Source organism: Oncorhynchus keta, chromosome 10 (genome assembly GCF_023373465.1).
Source record: "Oncorhynchus keta strain PuntledgeMale-10-30-2019 chromosome 10, Oket_V2, whole genome shotgun sequence".
NCBI lineage: Eukaryota > Metazoa > Chordata > Actinopteri > Salmoniformes > Salmonidae > Oncorhynchus > Oncorhynchus keta.
The window spans coordinates 42,677,389-42,698,271 of NC_068430.1; the positions used below are offsets into that span (position 1 = coordinate 42,677,389).

A 20,883-nucleotide genomic window follows, 5' to 3' on the forward strand; every position below is an offset into this window, starting at 1 on the left:
TAATAATAATTTTATTGATCAATTGACTATGACTTTTTAAATCACCTAGTATTGCTATCTGCTGCATTAGCTCAAGGTAATTGTTGCAATTCTTCAGGTACATATGGACGGTACCAAAATAAATTATCTAATGACTCTGCCTTCACTCAGTAAAATCTGCAGAGCCGGGAAAATTGTTTGGTTGCAAGAATTTAGCAAATTAATTTGAATTGAACAATTCAAAGTTTTGAATCAGGTGTCATTTTTTGTGTCAATTCATAAACCATGTGCCATGGAATCTGTGCATCGAAAATCTCTTCCCAACTACTTTGCAATTTATATGGCACAGCTGTCAATGTTTTGGTCCTTAAATAAAACTGGTATATATTTTTAGTTATCACAATTTAATTTTCTTTAACCAATTTTGGTCTTTAAGGCAGGGCCGACAGACAAGTTCCTTACTTTATGCCCCTTCCACTTTCCTTTTCCATTTTTGAGGAAATGCTGCAATTACTTGGTTATAATTTTAGGTAGAGCAGACATTTCCACATGTCTGTGTTAGCTGCATGTGTGACATAACTCCACCAGTCCTATTTATGATATAATTCATAAAGATTATACTTTTTTTTTTTATATTGAAAAAAAATCTATTAGTACATTTTAATTTAACCACAGGAATGCAAGTATGTGTTTGTGTAGCTGACGGACTTAGCTACCACCTGAAGTGTTGTGCATCCATTTGTAATGTAAATGTTAGGGATATTATCATGGGGTTTCTGGGACATGCTCAGTCACCTAACATCATCGAACATTGCAGATAGGAAGGCCATGAAGAGTCATTGTGATTCCTAATTCTACATGTCAGAGAGGCATGTTTGTACTTCATAGCATATTTCTATCAGAGCGTAACAAAACGTTGGACAGTAGTGATGTGCATATCAGTATAGAGATTCTGGAAGCACCTAGAAGGTTTTGGATCTTTTCGTGCACACAGGCAGGCGCTGTTGTTTTTATGATTGTGCCCGCCTGATAGCATCTAGCCCTAGTGTGTAAATATCCCTATAATATAATAGAAACCACTGATATGTTTATATCAGGCCATGATTACACATCTCTTAATGATTATTCCATTACCGTCTTGTAATTGTGTGATTTCAATATTAGCCTAAGATATGAAAAGAACAACTCTGTATTGTCTCCACCACACTGAAGTTAAATGAAGTGACTAGCTCTTTTGCATAACTTTTTCATTACATTTCATTACATTTCATTATAGTACAACGGTTTGATTTGTCTAATCTTAGCAATTTCTTCTTAGCTAGCTACATAGCCGTCTTTGTATCAAAGATAATTGCGTAATTATCGTATTTCGTCGTCCTAACGTAGTCTTCACTGCTCTGCCCAGCAGCTAGCCAGCTAGCAAACGTCCACCGATTAGCAGCACTGTAGAAACTATTACACTCAACTGAACGACTTGATTAGTGTAGTGTTAGCTAGCTACATAGCTGTCTTTGCTGTCTTCGTATCCAAGATAATTGTGTAGTCTTGGAGTGATTATCTTAATTTACCGAGGTTAGCTAGCCAGCTATTTGTCGTCCTTAACGTAGGAGACACTGCTAGCTAGCCAACAGCTAGCCAACGTCTTCCGAATAGAACTCAACAACCCGGTCGCATTCCGCTTCGCTCCACAGGTAGTATCACATTTTCATTTAATTTCATTACAGCACAACGGTTTGATTTGCTTGATCGTAGCTAGCTACATAGCCGTCTTTGTATCAAAGATAATTGTGTAGTCTAGAGCGATTTTCTAGGTTAGCTAGCCAGCTATTGTCATTCTTTTAACGCAACGTAACGTAATCAACACTGCAAGCTAGCCAGCTAGCCCCCGAATAGCAGCACTGTAGAAACTATTACACTCAACGGAACGACTTGATTAGTGTAGTGTCAACAACGCAGCCACTGCCAGCTAGCCTACAAAGTCAACAACGCAGCCACTGCCAGCTAGCCTACTTCAGCAGTACTGTATCATTTTAATCATTTTAGTCAATACGATTCTTGCTACGTACGCTTAACTTTCTGAACATTCGAGACGTGTAGTCCACTTGTCATTCCAATCTCCTTTGCATTAGCGTAGCCTCTTCTGTAGCCTGTCAACTATGTGTCTGTCTATCCCTGTTCTCTCCTCTCTGCACAGACCATACAAACGCTCCACACCGCGTGGCCGCGGCCACCCTAATCTGGTGGTCCCAGCGCGCACGACCCACGTGGAGTTCCAGGTCTCCGGTAGCCTCTGGAACTGCCGATCTGCGGCCAACAAGGCAGAGTTCATCTCAGCCTATGCCTCCCTCCAGTCCCTCGACTTCTTGGCACTGACGGAAACATGGATCACCACAGATAACACTGTCACTCCTACTGCTCTCTCTTCGTCCGCCCACGTGTTCTCGCACACCCCGAGAGCTTCTGGTCAGCGGGGTGGTGGCACCGGGATCCTCATCTCTCCCAAGTGGTCATTCTCTCTTTCTCCCCTTAGCCATCTGTCTATCGCCTCCTTTGAATTCCATGCTGTCACAGTTACCAGCCCTTTCAAGCTTAACATCCTTATCATTTATCGCCCTCCAGGTTCCCTCGGAGAGTTCATCAATGAGCTTGATGCCTTGATAAGCTCCTTTCCTGAGGACGGCTCACCTCTCACAGTTCTGGGCGACTTTAACTTCCCCACGTCTACCTTTGACTCATTCCTCTCTGCCTCCTTCTTTCCACTCCTCTCCTCTTTTGACCTCACCCTCTCACCTCCCCCCCCCCTACTCACAAGGCAGGCAATACGCTCGACCTCATCTTTACTAGATGCTGTTCTTCCACTAACCTCATTGCAACTCCCCTCCAAGTCTCCGACCACTACCTTGTATCCTTTTCCCTCTCGCATCCAACACTTCCCACACTGCCCCTACTCGGATGGTATCGCGCCGTCCCAACCTTCGCTCTCTCTCCCCCGCTACTCTCTCCTCTTCCATCCTATCATCTCTTCCCTCTGCTCAAACCTTCTCCAACCTATCTCCTGATTCTGCCTCCTCAACCGTCCTCTCCTCCCTTTCTGCATCCTTTGACTCTCTATGCCCCCAATCCTCCAGGCCGGCTCGGTCCTCCCCTCCCGCTCCGTGGCTCGATGACTCATTGCGAGCTCACAGAACAGGGCTCCGGGCAGCCGAGCGGAAATGGAGGAAAACTCGCCTCCCTGCGGACCTGGCATCCTTTCGCTCCCTCCTCTCTACATTTTCCTCTTCTGTCTCTGCTGCTAAAGCCACTTTCTACCACTCTAAATTCCAAGCTTCTGCCTCTAACCCTAGGAAGCTCTTTGCCACTTTCTCCTCCCTCCTGAATCCTCCTCCCCCTCCTCCCTCTCTGCAGATGACTTCGTCAACCATTTTGAAAAGAAGGTCGACGACATCCGATCCTCGTTTGCTAAGTCAAACGACACCGCTGGTTCTGCTCACACTGCCCTACCCTGTGCTCTGACCTCTTTCTCCCCTCTCTCTCCAGATGAAATCTCGCGTCTTGTGACGGCCGGCCGCCCAACAACCTGCCCGCTTGACCCTATCCCCTCCTCTCTTCTCCAGACCATTTCCGGAGACCTTCTCCCTTACCTCACCTCGCTCATCAACTCATCCCTGACCGCTGGCTACGTCCCTTCCGTCTTCAAGAGAGCGAGAGTTGCACCCCTTCTGAAAAAACCTACACTCGATCCCTCCGATGTCAACAACTACAGACCAGTATCCCTTCTTTCTTTTCTGTCCAAAACTCTTGAACGTGCCGTCCTTGGCCAGCTCTCCCGCTATCTCTCTCAGAATGACCTTCTTGATCCAAATCAGTCAGGTTTCAAGACTAGTCATTCAACTGAGACTGCTCTTCTCTGTATCACGGAGGCGCTCCGCACCGCTAAAGCTAACTCTCTCTCCTCTGCTCTCATCCTTCTAGACCTATCGGCTGCCTTCGATACTGTGAACCATCAGATCCTCCTCTCCACCCTCTCCGAGTTGGGCATCTCCGGCGTGGCCCACGCTTGGATTGCGTCCTACCTGACAGGTCGCTCCTACCAGGTGGCGTGGCGAGAATCTGTCTCCTCACCATGCGCTCTCACCACTGGTGTCCCCCAGGGCTCTGTTCTAGGCCCTCTCCTATTCTCGCTATACACCAAGTCACTTGGCTCTGTCATAACCTCACATGGTCTCTCCTATCATTGCTATGCAGACGACACACAATTAATCTTCTCCTTTCCCCCTTCTGATGACCAGGTGGCGAATCGCATCTCTGCATGTCTGGCAGACATATCAGTGTGGATGACGGATCACCACCTCAAGCTGAACCTCGGCAAGACGGAGCTGCTCTTCCTCCCGGGAAGGACTGCCCGTTCCATGATCTCGCCATCACGGTTGACAACTCCATTGTGTCCTCCTCCCAGAGCGCTAAGAACCTTGGCGTGATCCTGGACAACACCCTGTCGTTCTCAACTAACATCAAGGCGGTGGCCCGTTCCTGTAGGTTCATGCTCTACAACATCCGCAGAGTACGACCCTGCCTCACACAGGAAGCGGCGCAGGTCCTAATCCAGGCACTTGTCATCTCCCGTCTGGATTACTGCAACTCGCTGTTGGCTGGGCTCCCTGCCTGTGCCATTAAACCCCTACAACTCATCCAGAACGCCGCAGCCCGTCTGGTGTTCAACCTTCCCAAGTTCTCCCACGTCACCCCGCTCCTCCGCTCTCTCCACTGGCTTCCAGTTGAAGCTCGCATCCGCTACAAGACCATGGTGCTTGCCTACGGAGCTGTGAGGGGAACGGCACCTCAGTACCTCCAGGCTCTGATCAGGCCCTACACCCAAACAAGGGCACTGCGTTCATCCACCTCTGGCCTGCTCGCCTCCCTACCACTGAGGAAGTACAGTTCCCGCTCAGCCCAGTCAAAACTGTTCGCTGCTCTGGCCCCCCAATGGTGGAACAAACTCCCTCACGACGCCAGGACAGCGGAGTCAATCACCACCTTCCGGAGACACCTGAAACCCCACCTCTTTAAGGAATACCTAGGATAGGATAAGTAATCCTTCTCACGCCCCCCCCCCTTTTAAGTTTTAGATGCACTATTGTAAAGTGACTGTTCCACTGGATGTCATAAGGTGGATGCACCAATTTGTAAGTCGCTCTGGATAAGAGCGTCTGCTAAATGACTTAAATGTAATGTAAATGATGCATTGATAATATAAAAGACAAAGGCTCACCTTGCCATACATGTAATATGTGTTTAAATGTATGACCATGTAAAGATGCTATGTGAGACTCACCTCCTCCATTTTTGTAGCACAGATATGGGAACCTCCATACATTCCCCAAGCCTATGATCTGTCCGGCCACAGCCAGGAGGAACTCCAGCTTGCTTGACCACTGTCCCCTGGTCTGGGTGCTTGGCACAGGGACAGGATGGACCAGACCCATCTCCTGCTGGGAAAGCATATTGATCCTCAAATTGGGATCATTATGCGTTTCCATAACACTGAGGAAGGCAAAGACAAAGTTGGTATATTGTGGTGGACACACGTTTAACTAACATAGTCTGTGTGTTATGAAGACAGTATAAGGACACACAGCTAACAGCTACATACTGTATGACCTGCTACATGAGAACAGCTACATATGGCCAGCTACATATGACCAGCTACATATGACCAGCTCCACATGACCAGCTACATTTGATCAGTTACATATGACCAGCTACATATGACCAGCTACATATGACCAGCTACATTTGACCTGTTACATATGAACAGCTACATATGACCAGCTACAGTACATATGACCAGCTACATATAAACAGTTACATATGACCAGCTACATATAAACAGTTACATATGACAAGCTACATATGACCTGCTACACATGACCAGCTACATATGACCAGTTACATATGACCAGCTACATTTGACCAGCTACATATGAACAGCAAGACTACATATGACCAGGTACATTTAAACAGTTACATATGACCAGCTACATATGACCTGCTACATATGACCAGCCTCATATAACCAGCTACATATGACCTGCTACATATAAACAGTTACATATGTCCAGCTAAATATGACCAGCTACATTTGACCAGCTACATATGAACAGCTAGAGTACATACATATAAACAGTTACATATGACCAGCTACATATGACCTGCTACATATGACCAGCTACATATGAACAGTTACATATGAACAGTTACATATGACCAAGTACATATGACCAGCTACATATGAACAGTTACATATCAACAACTACATATGACCAGCTACATATGACCTGCTACATATGAACAGTTACATATGACCTGCTACATATGAACAGTTACATATGACCAACTACATATGACCAGCTACATATGAACAGTTACATATGACCTGCTACATATGAACAGTTAGATATGAACAGTTACATATCACCAACTACATATGACCAGCTACATATGAACAGTTACATATGACCTGCTACATATGACCAGATACATATGACCAGCTACATATGAACAGCTACATACGACCAGCTACAGTACTGTCTGCTGTGAATTACAAGTATCTTTTATACAAATGTTTACCCTGTGACCCATTCCATACATCTGCTGTTTGTCATATAGACTGAAGAGGGTGTATCTTGGCTATAAACCCTTTGTAACTTTGTCTCAGGGCTCTCAACGAATCATCTGAGGTTGATTCATCGACCAGCTATCATTATTGTAGATCACTCAATTGATTAACTTTGTGTGTTGTATTGACTTGCTCCCTTATTAATAAGTCAATAAAGATTTGGTTTAAGTATAACTCTGACTTGTGTGATAAGTTTGTTTCTTCTCATTTGATAGTAAATAAATGAACCACCACATTTGGCGACAAGGATGGGATGTGAATCGTCACTTGTTGACCGCTCCTGACGACCTGGGTAAATGGTGCACCAGGGATCCCTCAAACTTGGGATCACAGGGAGACCGCACTTCGGGAATGAAGCAGATTGACCCACCTTTGATCTGAGAGGCAACGAGCCGAGTGGATACCACGTCCCGAACTTAGTTTAAAAAAAGAAAGAGGTGAGCGAAAGATGCAAAGTCGAGTTTTTAAGACAAGCCTCTGTTACGTAGGCTCTGATTGTGTATTCCTGTGTGAGGGGGGCACCTTGGAGGCGTAAACAGGGCTGAGTCAGTGGAGGATGATCTGAGAGTTAGTCGACTCAAAGACACCTATCATTGGTCATTTGCGGGCGATCTAGAGCCGTCCTGACACTGAATTGATCACAGAGGGGATTGGTGCGGTCTGTAGGAGTGATGGGCCAGGGTGACTGTGGGTTCTGTGTGAAGCACGGTACCTTGTGAAACCATACTGGAAGAAGGACCTCATTCTGAAAAGTGTCTGTGTGACAGTCTAAGTGAACCTCAGAAGTGGTGAATTCCAATTATTTTAAATGTGCTAACCAGGTACCCTGTTAAAACATCCAGAATCTATGTGACCTGGATGAAAACTAGAATCTGTGTGAACTACCCCATTTTAGAACTATTGACAGATTTAAATGTATGAGTTACATAATCATAGTAACTAACCATGAGATAGAAATTAGAAAATATTCCTGCAGGTTAAACTCTAATTGATTAGGCATGTTTGGGAATAGCATTGTGTGAATGTGATATGAGAGTTGTGTGAGTGTGTAAATAAGCGGGATGTTAGCAGCAAGTCTATTGTTTCTGGGAGGCTAGACTTTCCTGTGGTTTCTGGGGGGTTAGATAACCGTTGAGAATTCCATGACAGACCGGTCATTGTCCGCGAAACAAAAGTTGGGAGTATGTTTGGAGAGCTGCTTTGTAGCTGTGGAGAGTCCTTGAAAATGCAAATGGAATGGTTGATGTGAGTACCTAAGAAATTATTACACTTTATATGGATTCTGTGATGATATGAAAATATGATGAATTGTATGTGTGTATAATCAATTACTGGAGATTTGATAAAGTAATACTGTGAATATAATGAAATGCAACTGAAACAACCCATACGTAGACGTACGTAGGTTTTGAGTTGGTCCCTTTAACCTCAACCAAATTCCAAAGACTGGTGACATCCAGTGGAAGTCGTAGGAACTGTAAAATGGTCCCTATCAAATATCCCTTGGCAAAGAAAACAGAGGGAACGGTTAGAGGCAAAAAAATAATAATCTGAACAGTTAGTCCTCAGGGTTTTGCCTGCTACATAAGTTCTGTTATAGTCACAGACATGATTGAAACAGTTTTAGAGTGTTTTCTATCCACACCTACTAATCATATGCATATAATATATTCCTGGCATGAGTAGCAAGGAAGTTGAAATTGGGCAAAGGTAAGTGATACATTTTATCGCTATTTATGACTTTTGTTACTCTGCTTGGCTGGTTACTGTTTGTAATAATTTGTCTGCTGGGCACTGTTCTCAGATAATCACATGGTATGCTTTCGCAGTAAAGCCTTTTTAAAATCTGACACAGCGGTCGGATTAACAAGAAGTTTATCTTTAAGCCCATGTATAACACTTGTATGTTTTAGGATTTTTTATTATGAGTATTCTGCCCTTGAGTTGCGTTCCCATGCAAAACTAGACAGATAGCTAACAACTAAGTCTTCAATAAAACTCCCAAGGCGTGACTTTTCTTTAATGAATATATTGAAAACGTTTATGTTGTGAAACTGCAAAATACAGAAAAGAATATACTTTAGTATTCAATTCATACCGATATACTGTAGCTGTACATTATACATTTGAAGTTGCATAAATACAAAGCACGTGCTAAGGTACCATGCATCTGGCATGATGCCAAACCATATAGCTAATTGTTACCAATATGGTAATTGGCTAACTCCTTTCACTACTCACTACTCACTCCTTTCACTACTTTCACTACAACCATCTATGTAGAATAACAAAGCATATTACACTAGAAACAGTAATAAAACTACAGTATTTTATATTTTACAATTTGTTTGCATGACGCACGAGCAAAGTAATACAGCTAACGACATACATGAAAGGCATTGCAATTTGTGTGAGTAAATGCAACCAACATTGATATGTAAGCAACTCTATCAATAACAAGATTATCATCACTAGCTAAATGCTTGAATCAAATTTACAAACAAATATTTTCCAAGGCTGAAGCGTGACAAGAAATAACTACACTGAAAGACCTGCACCATAGCGTTGTTTTTAGCTGCTTCTATGCGTGCGGAACAATTCTCTACTTCCTGTTTGCGTACAGTCTAAGTACCAGAAAGTACCAGAAAGCCCAGGGGGCAAATAACACCATTGAACACAATGAAAAAAAAAACAGTTTAACCATTGTAATAAAATAATCTGTTACCTTCTAACAGGATGGCAACACAATTAATATTTCTGTTTTAGAATTTGGCGCTCTGCAATTTTACTGGATGTTGGCCAGGAGGGACGCTAGCTTTAAGCATTATTATTATGTTCCAGCAGCATTACCACCCTGCATACCACTGCTGGCTTACTTCTGAATCAAAGCAGGGTTGGTCCTGGTCAGTCCCTGGATGGGAGACCAGATGCTGATGGAAGTGGTGTTGGAGGGCTAGTAGGAGGCACTCTTTCCTTTGGTCTAAAAAACATCCTAATGCCCCAGGGCAGTGATTGGGGACACTGCCCTGTGTAGGGTGCCGTCTTTCGGATGGGAAGTTAAACGGGTGTCCTGACTCTCTGAGGTCATTAAAGATCCCATGGCACTTATCGTAAGAGTAGGGGTGTTAACCTTGGTGTCCTGGCTAAATTCCCAATCTGGCCCTCAAAAACCATCACGGTCACCTAATAATCCCCAGTTTACAATTGGCTCATTCATCCCCTGTAACTATTCCCCAGGTTGTTGCTGTAAATGAGAATGTGTTCTCAGTCAACTTACCTGGTAAAATAATGGAAAAAATTTAAAGTTAAATTTGAGTCTGGACAATTGTCTCGGAAACCGATTGGAGTGTGTCCACTATTGATTAATTTACCCTAACGATGTAACTATAAAACGCTTATTGGATTTTCTCCTTTCGGGTACTACATTTGATATAAAACTGCCCTTGAGGCCTGAAAATTGTTTTTTTATTTCCTTCCCAGTATGAGAGGAGTTGTTATATTTATTGAATAAACCTTTTTCCATAAAGTTAGAGCTAATTCACCTTTCATTTTCTATTTGTTTTGTCTTGTCTTCCCACACACCTGGTTTCAATTCCATCAATTACATGTTGTGTATTTAACCCTCTGTTCCCCCCATGTCCTTGTCCAGTATTGTTTATTGTAAGTGCTTATGTACGTTATGTCTGGTGTGCGTCGGGTGTTGTACCCATTTATTGATTGTTCTGGTTTCCGGTGGGTTTTTATTATTAAACTGAGCTGTTGGAAACACAGTTTTTGCTTTCCTGCGTCTGACTTCTCTGCCGCCAGTACGCACCCCTTACACATAATCTGAATTTATTGGAAAGCACAAGATCTGTTTCCGAGTCAATGAATGTCGATTTAACTCATTGACTGCAAATCTATTCCTTTTGCGCATGTGAGAATCTCTGCGGAGAAAGCTTGGACCATTAATTACGACTATTTTCTGGGAAATGTGTTGTTATTATGTGCCAGATTTTAAGACTACAAACCATTGCAATTGAGTTATTTGCAGGATTTATTTGTCATTTCAATAGCATTGTGTCTATGATATTGACAAAAAAATGGGGTTCTGATTGTAATTCAAGTATTGGATGTTTTGTCTGGACATATACTTCCACCAGTGTTTGTTTAAGATATAAACTGAACATTTTAACAGCTTGCTTAGTTCAAATTGAAAAGCTCATTTATTCAACATAAAAAGCGAGGAGATTTCGATGTAATACGTTGTCTGTTGCCTAAATGGTCTGCTGGAATAACATATTGAGAATGGAATCATATTTAAATAACTCGATTTTTTATTATGGACTGACTGGTGTATTTTGTAAATTTGGCATTTTACATGTTACTCTTAAAGTCATGGACTTTTCATAAGTAAGGAAGTCAAAAGAGAAGAGATAATTGTCAAGTTTGTTTTTAACCTTACGATAGAGGTAAGCGCAGAACGTTGTTTGAGAATGGGTTATATTCTTTTCCTACTGGTAAGAATAGAAGAGTTAGTCGTGCTCACTCGGCTATATCGGGCTGTAAGGGATGCAGTGGGCCATTTGCAGTAGAGGTCTGAATAGTTGAATCGGAAACCTTCTGTGATTTCTGATTACTCTTGATGGGTTTTATAGTTTAGGTAACACCAGTGAATTTGAGCAGGAAGTTCATGTATTCTAACATTATAATCTGTTTCCATTACGTGGAACAATGTCCGGTCATTAAAGTGGATTGCAGTTTTGAGATTATTTTTATTTTTACAGGAACAGTGCTGTCACGGCCTGACCTTAGTTACGATACGAGGGGACACGGCTAGCACGGAAGCCCGAGAGGCAGCCCCAATAAAAAAAAATTGGGGGGCACACGAGGAGATTGGCTGAGTCAGGTTGGAGACCTGAGCCAACTCCTCGTGCTTACCGTAGTACACTATTATAGCCCGGTGTGCTCTATTCCAGCTCCTCGTATTGGTCGGGCTAGAATGGGCATCCAGCCAGGAAGGTACTGTCACGCCCTGACCTTAGTTATCTTTGTTTTCTTTACTATTTTGGTTATGTCAGGGTGTGACTAGGGTGGCTATGTTTTTGTATTTCCAGGGTTTTTTGTGAGTCTAGGTATTTGTATGTCTATGGTGGCCTGAATTGGTTCCCAATCAGAGGCAGCTGTTTATCGTTGTCTCTGATTGGGGACCATATTTAGGGAGCCATTTTGTCTAGGGTATTTGTGGGTTCTTATTCTATGTTTAGCTGCCTGTCTGCACTACTCATATTTGCTTCACGGTTAGTTTAGTTTTTTTGGTTAGTTTTGTTCAGTGTTCTTTCTTTAATAAAGAAGTATGTACTCTTACGATGCTGCGGCTTGGTCTCCTCCATATGACGACCGTGACAAGTGCACATGAATCAACATTTCAGGAAAAGTGTCAGTTTTAGCCAGCTGGATAATTTTCAACTGCAGTTCCTGGGCAAGTTATTAAAAACAATTACAATAACAATACAGACAATTAAAGAGCAGTGAGCACACGTAAACATAGAACAAGCAGCACGCAAAAAGCAACAAAACAAAATGCATAAAAGCAACAAAGTGTATCCACACTTCACCAGCTACAGACAGCATGGAAAGCAACAATACACAGCTAGGGATTCCTTTTTGTCTTCATGTTTCTTTGTTATAGGTGGTATGTTGTGTGTGTGTGTGTGTGTGTGTGTGTGTGTGTGTGTGTGTGTGTGTGTGTGTGTGTGTGTGTGTGTGTGTGTGTGTGTGTGTGTGTGTGTGTGTGTGTGTGTGTCTGATGGTAGGCTATTCCAGACATGGGAAGCTCTCACAGAGAAAGCAGATTGACTAAAGGTGCTTCTCCTTAAGAAATTCTTATGGCTGCAATCCCGTTAACGGGATGATATGACAACAGCAAGTGAAAGTGCAGGGCGCCAAATTCAAAACATCAAAAATATCATAATTAAAACATACATGTATCTTATATCGTTTTAAAGGTAGTCTTGTTGTTAATCCCACCACAGTGTCCGATTTCAAATAGGCTTTACGGCGAAAGCACCACAAACGATTATGTTAGGTGACCACCAAACCACAATAAAAACAGCCATTATCCCAGCCAAAGAGGAGTCACAAAAAGCACAAATAGAGATACATTTAATCACTAACCTTTGATGATCTTCATCGGATGACACTCAAAGGACTTCATGTTACACAATTCATGTATGTTTTGTTTGATAAAGTTCATATTTATCAAAACATGAGTTTACATTGGCGCGTTACATTCACTGTTTTGTTCGATATGTCCGTTATTTATGTACAAATACCTCTGTTTGTTAGCGCATTTGGTAAACATATCCAAACGCTCATTCTGGTCAGCGTTACGTCGGACAAAAACTTCAAAAAGTTATATTACAGGTCAAAGAAACATTTCAAACTATGTACAGAATCAATCATTAGGATGTTTTTAACATATATCTTCAATAAAGTTCCAACCGGAGTATTAGTTTCTGTCTTGATGAGCAATGGAACGCAAGTGGATACCATGAGGAATGATCAGAAAATGGCTGACTGCCAGTCACCTGATAGATTCAGCTCTCATTCAGTCCCACAACACAGTAGAAGTCTCATTCAAATTTCTATAGATGGTTGACATCTAGTGGAACCCCTAGGTAGTGCAACATCATTAATATCTCAAGGGGATTTCATTGGGAACTGTGGTGAATACATACGAAGCTCAGATTTCTCACTTCCTGTTTTGATTTCTCCTCAGGATTTTGCCTGCCATATGAGTTCTGTTATACTCACAGACATCATTCAAACAGTTTTAGAAACCTTAGAGTGTTTTCTATCCAATAATATTAATAATATGCATATATTCGCAACTGAGACTGAGGAGCAGGCCGTTTATTTTGGGCAACTTATTCATCCAAGCTACTCAATACTGCCCCCCAGCCATAACTATACAGTCACCTCTCATGACAGACCTTGTGGATCTGCTGCCATAGGTTTGGGTTTTCTGTTTAACAAAATTACTGAGTGGAGGGAGAGCCAGGCCATTTCGGATCTTGAATACAAGACATTCATCGGTGTATTGCACAGGAGTTCATGCTTCCTATGGATGTAACAAGTGGGCTTCCTATCAAGCACTTTGAGAGACTCTTTGTTGACCGACTAAATGGGTTTTAATGTTGTACAGCAAGCTTGGGCCCAACTAGACAAGCAGTTTGTTAAGTGGGGGAGTATCATAGATTTGAAGTACAGTTTTGCTACCTCTGTAGCCAAACAATTTCGTATATATCGGGAATTAGCTGGGTTGAATTTGGTTATTTAAGTATGATGCCTTATAATGAACTTAAAATGAACTTAAAATCAGATACCACCTGGAGCTTCTCCCCTGACACATAGACATCTGGCTCAGTAGCATCAGTTGCCCTCTTTGTGAGGAACATGCTGACTGTTTTTTGATATGCAAACATGAGTCCCTGAGCCACTTTGTAACCTGGACCATTACAGTAGTGAGTTCTTATGCAGCTTGTTTTTTGCTCTTTGCATGGACATATATCACTGTATCATCTGAATACATTTGAATTTCAGACCCAGTACAGACAGAAGGCAAATCATGAATGTACAGTATTGACCCTTGGGCGGCATGGTGGCAGGTAGCCTAGTGGTTAGAGCGTTGGGCCAGTAACTGGAAGGTTGCTAGATTGAATTCCTGAGGTAAAAATCTGTCGTTCTGCTATGAGCAAGGCAGTTAACCGCCTGTTCCCCAGGCGCTGAAGACGTGGATGTTGATTAAGGCAGCCCCCCGCACCTCTCTGCTTCAGAGGGGCTAGGTTAAATGCAGAAGACACATTTCAGTTGAATACATTCAGTTGGACAACTGACTAGTGTGAGGGTTGAAAATATGCTTGGCCTATCATGAGGATGTCTGTGTGTGTTAGAAGTAACATTAGCAGAAAGGCTATGGCTAACCTTGGGTATAGGCAGTTATCATGAGTTGTGGGGGACACATACAGAACGTAGTGTAGCAAACAGACTGTCTTTTGTTAGAACTCAAACTTAGCAATAACAGGAACCAGATGTGTGATAACAGTATCTAGGGTATGAGCGCATATATATTCTACACAGCAACAGTTACATCTATCAACTGGAGCGCCCGGGGGCTGGGACCAGCCTGTGTGCCAACGATAGGCTGAGTGAGTTTAAAGCATGCCCAGTCTCTACTCTGACAAGCCAGCTCAGAAGCAGGAACTACTTCTGTCAGAGTATTTTAGAAGATAATATTAGTGTGTTGGCTAGTTCTCTGTTCTGCCCTGCGTGGTATTACAGCGAACCCATATATATGAAAATTGCATTTACCATTTATTGCTTAGCTAATAAAAGTACATAGTATACAATTGGTGACTCAGTGTCATAACTTGTTCTGATACCAGATTCGAATTGACACAACCCTAACGCTAGGTATCCCCCTTTCCCTTGGGGCAAGCCCACATCATACCTAAGAGTTGGCGACAGTTAGTTTCGACTATTACGCTGCTAGGCAAGTCAGTTAAGAACAAATTCTCATTTACAATGACGGCCTACCAGGGAACAGTGGGTTAACTGCCTTGTTCAGAATGACAGATTTTTACCTTCTTAGCTTGAGGATTCGATCCAGAAACATTTCAGTTACTAGCCCAACACTCTAACCACTATCCACCACACCTATCGCACCAAATGTGAATGCTGAAGGGGCATGGATTTGTGTAATGTGAACAAATAAACTCTCTGCATTATGACTTTACAATGAATAGAGGATAGAGAAGTGACAGAACACGAGCACTTAAATGAATAGGAAAAGGGGGCATAATACATCTAATGTACAGTTCTTGCAAAACTATTGAAATGTAATGGAGAGTGATAATGTTACATCTAGTTTGACAGATGTATTTTTTTATTACCTCATACCAAAGTCCACTGATTTCAACAGTCTAAAATATGCTGTATATTATGTAGTATTTCAACATATCAGCATGATCAACAATTTCTAGTTTGGACTGTGCCTAATGACTGTGGATGGAATCTAAAACTTCAGTCAATGAAATATGATTTAAATAAAAGCATTCTGTCAAGGCCTCTTTAAGGCCCATAGTGTGATTCCATATGTGCTATTTCATAGTTTTGATGTCTTCACTATTATTCTACAATGTAGAAAATAGTAAAATAAAGAAAAAACATTGAATGAGTAGTTGTGTCCAAGCTATATTTTACAGCACATAAATGACCAGACATTTACTAAGAAATAACATGTTAATGACACAGTAATTATGTTAAAGTAGTGTACACACATCCAGTGACCTTTAGGTGAGGGTCACGTCAAGAAAATCTGTTACATTTTACATTACAGTGTAAGTACAGTATAATAATGAGTAATTACAATACTGTTGTACTGTACTTACAGGAATAATTCCACTGTAATAAAGGCACTGTAATATAAAGTGTTACCTAAACATCTAGCTCAAAGAAAACAATGAAATCTGTAGTGCTCACCATTCTCCACGCTTTGTAGCTGAGCAGCATTCTTCAAGACTTTCCTCTGAACGCCTCTCAACTTCGTTCATCGCAATGTTTTTCTCGTATTTTTATTACCTGAATGTTATGCTATATTTGCCTATGTGGACTTACTGTATGGCAGAGCGCTCTGAAAAGGCAAAACTGAGAAAGATGCTCTTTTATTCTAAGTGTTAATAAATGATCTACATTTCACGATTCTGGCCAAAGGTTAGAGATCACTCAATTGTGTCAACACACAAAACGTTATGTAAGACTGATATAAAAGTGATGTTAGTTAATTATAAACATAAACATTTAGGATCCTTCACTGTTATCCCCCTAAAACCCCTACCCCTAATAGAAAAATGATTACCTTACTGTTTTACTGGTTTTCTTGTACTAACAGGTGTCTTTTTCTACTAGCACTGACTTTGTAATGATTTGTTTTGACAAATACTGTCATATCTAGCAACCTTTAGTTGAATGAGCTGACTGTAAGTGGCTCTGGAGAAGAGCGTCTGATAAATATTGTATTGATATTGTCAAATGAAAATGAAAATTATCAAAATGTACAAATTTAAGATATTGTTAAATTCAATTATATTGAATTTGGCCATCAATGGCCCTTCAGTAATTAGGTGCGTGACACCTCTGATACCATAAAAATCGTCTTATTATTATTACAAAAGTATAATCAATGCATGAAGTTCCAATAACATGACTTTACCACAACCATATCCATGTCACAGTTGCAGTGCGTTACTACCACCATCTGTTCATGCAATGTTACTACAGGTGGTTCTGAGTTCCTTGGTGAGTGAGTGGTGATTGTTTTTGTCCCAGTGAAAGTAAGTCATTTACCTACAAGTAGTTGTACTGTAGATGGCAATAGTGCACTAGTTTCAAGCACTTGTCATGCAGTTAGTCCCATTTGAATGATGTCAGAATGTAAGACTGTAGTGGTCTATGGGTATGGGTGGACTGTGACCAGAAATTGGCCCTGGCATTTTAAACACATCAACACTTTTTTTCCCCTTGTGGCCCCCACACTGGCCCATTTTTGTTCTCAAGTCCCCCATTGTTAGCCAGATAGTGATTATTTTGAGCAAAAAAAAACAAGTTAGACAGGCCCACTGGGCTATTGATGGCCAGTCCGCCCCTGGCTACTGGACACTATAGGCCACATTTGAATTAAAATTATAATTATAAGAAATGAATTATATTTTATACAATTACATTTGAAAAAGTTCTAAACATTGTCCCTTCTTTTGTTTGATATGAGAGGAATGCTTCATGGAATGCATTTCATATCAATTGGCTTCGTCTTGTTTGCCTTCAGTTTGTCATTTTAGGTGCCAGTGCCCAATGTTGGTGCAAATGTTTGCAACAGTTTCTACCTCTAATTATTAGCATTGTCTAACCAAAAATGGTATATAATAGGCAGAATCTACCACACACCCAAAGCTGATTAGTGAATAGTTAGTGATCGTAAGATGGCGCCGGAGAAGGCTGACGTTTTACATGTTCATAACCAATTGTGTTTTTTTGTTCATTTCGTTTTTCATTCTTTTTCTAATTTTGTACATAATGTTCCTGCTACCGTCTCTTTTGACCAAAAATAACTTCTAGTCATCAGAACATCGATTACTCATTACGAACTGGCAGAATACTTTTTTTCCTTTAATGAGTCTGACGAGCCCGTCGTGAATGACATGCTGCTTTCCCGGGAACAGTTTCAGATCCCCGTCATTTGTGTGAAGAGGAGGCGAAGATAAAAGGGGCAGAGGTCAGACTGTCTCCCGAGAATTCGTAGGCGATCGAATAAACCCCCACTACCTTGCTTTCTGCTAGCATACGTGCAATCTTTGGAAAATAAAATCGATGACGTACAGAGAAGATTAAACTACCAATTGGACATTCAAAACTGTAATATCTTATTCTTCACAGAGTCGTGGCTGAACGACAACATTACCAACATATGGTTATACACTGTATCGGCAGGACAGGACAGCGGCGTCTCATAAGACAAGAGGTGGCGGACTGTGTATCTTTGTAAATAACAGCTGGTGCACGATATCTAAGGAAGTCTTGAGGTTTTGCTCACCTGGGATAGAGTATCTAATGATAAGCTGTAAACCACATTATCTACCTAGAGAGTTTTCATCTGTATTTTTCATAGCTGTGCACAGACCGATGCTGGCACAAAGACTGCACTGAATGAGCTGTATTCCGCCATAAGCAAACAGGAAAACGCTCACCCAGTGGTGGCGCTCCTAGTCGCCGGGGACTTTAATGCAGGGAAACTTAAATCTGTCTTACTGAATTTCTGTCAGCATGTTAAATGTGCAACTCTGGACCACCTTTACTCCACAGACAGAGATAAATACAAAGTTCTCCCTCACCCTCCATTTGGAAAATCTGACCATAATTCTATCCTACTGATTCCTGATTATAAGCAAAAATGAATAAAGCAGGAAGCACCAGTAACTCGATCAATAACAAATTGGTCAGGTGAAGCAGATGCTAAGCTACTGGACTGTTTTGCAAGCACAGACTGGAATATGTTCCGGGATTCTTTTGATGGCATTGAGAAGTACACCCCATCAGTCATTGGCTTCATCAATAACTGCATCGATGACGTCCCCGCGGTGACCATACGTACATAGGTCAACCAGAAGCCATGGATTACAGGCAACATCCGCACTGAGCTAAAGACTAGACTGTTGCTTTCAAGGAGCGGGACTCTAACCCAGAAGCTTAGAAGAAATCCCGCTATGCCCTCCGACGAACAATCAAACAGGCAATGCATCAATACAGGACTAAGATCGACCCAGACTATTCACATTGCCCCCGTCCCTTTTTACACTGTTGCTACTCTCTGTTGTCATCATCTATGCATAGTCACTTTAATAACTCTATCTACATGTACATATTACCTCAATTACCTCGACTAACCGGTGCCCCCACACATTGACTCTGTACCTGCTCCCTCCTGTATATAGTCTCGCTATTGTTATTTTACTGCTGCTCTTTAATTACTAGTGTCACGACTTCCACCAAAGGTGGCTCCTCTCCCTGTTCGGATGGCGCTCGGCGGTCATCGTCGCCGGTCTACTAGCTGCCACTGATCCTTTTTCCTTTTCTTTTAGTTATGTCTGTTTTGTGTTTCACCTGGTTTCATTTGGGTTTATTAGGGGGGTGTTTATCTCGACATTTCCTTTGGGGTTGTTTTCATTAGTTCATGTTTGACAGGTGGTTTTTCCCTGGACTGTGTCTGAGTGGGGTTCTGTGGCTACTGCTGTAGTCCGGTGTCCTGTTATTTTTTGAGCTGGTTGAGAAAAACGCCCTTTTCTTCTAAACTTGTTTCTCCTGCGCCTAACTCCACACCCACATCTCAGTGGGGAGATCTGACAACTAGTTACTTTTATTTCTTATTGTTATTCATATCTTTTTAATTGCATTGTTGGTTAGGGGCTCGTAAGTGAGCATTTCACCTGTTGTATTCGGAGCATGTGCCTAATAAAATGTGACTTGATTTTACGGTGCTGGGGCAAAAGGCAAAATCTCTTCAAATGTTGATCTTTGGTTGCGTTGACAATCAAACACAATTCAATATAACTAACTATCATTACATTCTAACCACAGCTTGAAACCCTAGGCCTATAGATTTGTCTATTTTTAGTTGAATTCTGGGTTGAATTTAAGCAATAGCTGTCCTTGGCAAATGCTATAGGCCATCTTGAAGAAGTGTGACATTATCTGTACTGTTTGATAGTTGCACAAGACAAGAAAGCATGCTTGAGTTTGTTGTCTTCCTGTATTGAACACAGATCATCCCATCTTCAATTGTATCGATCATTTACATTTAAAAATACCTAAAGTTGTATTACAAAAGTAGTTTGAAATATTTGGCAAAGTTTACAGGTAACTTTTGAGATATTTTGTAGTGACGTTGGTCAAGTTGGAACCAGTGTTTTTCTGGATCAAACGCGCCAAATAAATTGACATTTTGGATATATATGGATGGAATGAATCGAATAAAGGACCATTTGTGATGTTTATGGGACATATTGGAGTGCCAACAAAAGAAGCTTGTCAAAGGTAAGGCATGATTTATATTTTATTTCTGCGTTTTGTGTCGCGCCTGCAGAGTTGAAATATGCTACTCTCTCATTGTTTACTGTTGTGCTATCATCAGATAATAGCATCTTATCCTTTCGCCGAAAAGCCTTTTTGAAATCTGACATGTTGGCTGGATTCACGAGTGTAGCTTTAATTTGGTATCATACATGTGTGATTTAATGAAAGTTTGATTTTTATAGTATTTTATTTGAATATGGTGCTCTGCATTTTCCCTGGCTATTGGCAAAGTGAGACGATTGCGTCCCACCTATCCCAGAGAGATTAAATGGCTTCATTGATGATGAGTGATAAAATATGGTCACACTTTATATGCTCTGTTAACCTTTTGAACCTCTGGGGGCAGTATTTCATTTTTGGATGAAAAACGTTCCCATTTTAAACAAGATATTTTGTCACGAAAAGATGCTCGACTATGCATATAATTGACAGCTTAGGAAAGAAAACTCTCTGACGTTTCCAAAACTGCAAAGATATTGTCTGTGAGTGCACAGAACTAATGCTACAGGCGAAACCAAGATGAAATTTCATACAGGAAGTGAGACAGATTTTGGAGGCGCTGT

General features: G+C 41.6%; 1 pseudogene; it reads right to left on the reverse strand.

Annotated features, from left to right (window-relative positions):
- Positions 1–16,327, reverse strand: part of LOC118388789 (sodium- and chloride-dependent GABA transporter 2-like) — a 123,353-nt pseudogene extending 107,026 nt beyond the window's left edge.
- Between the last annotated feature and the right edge of the window lie 4,556 nt (positions 16,328–20,883).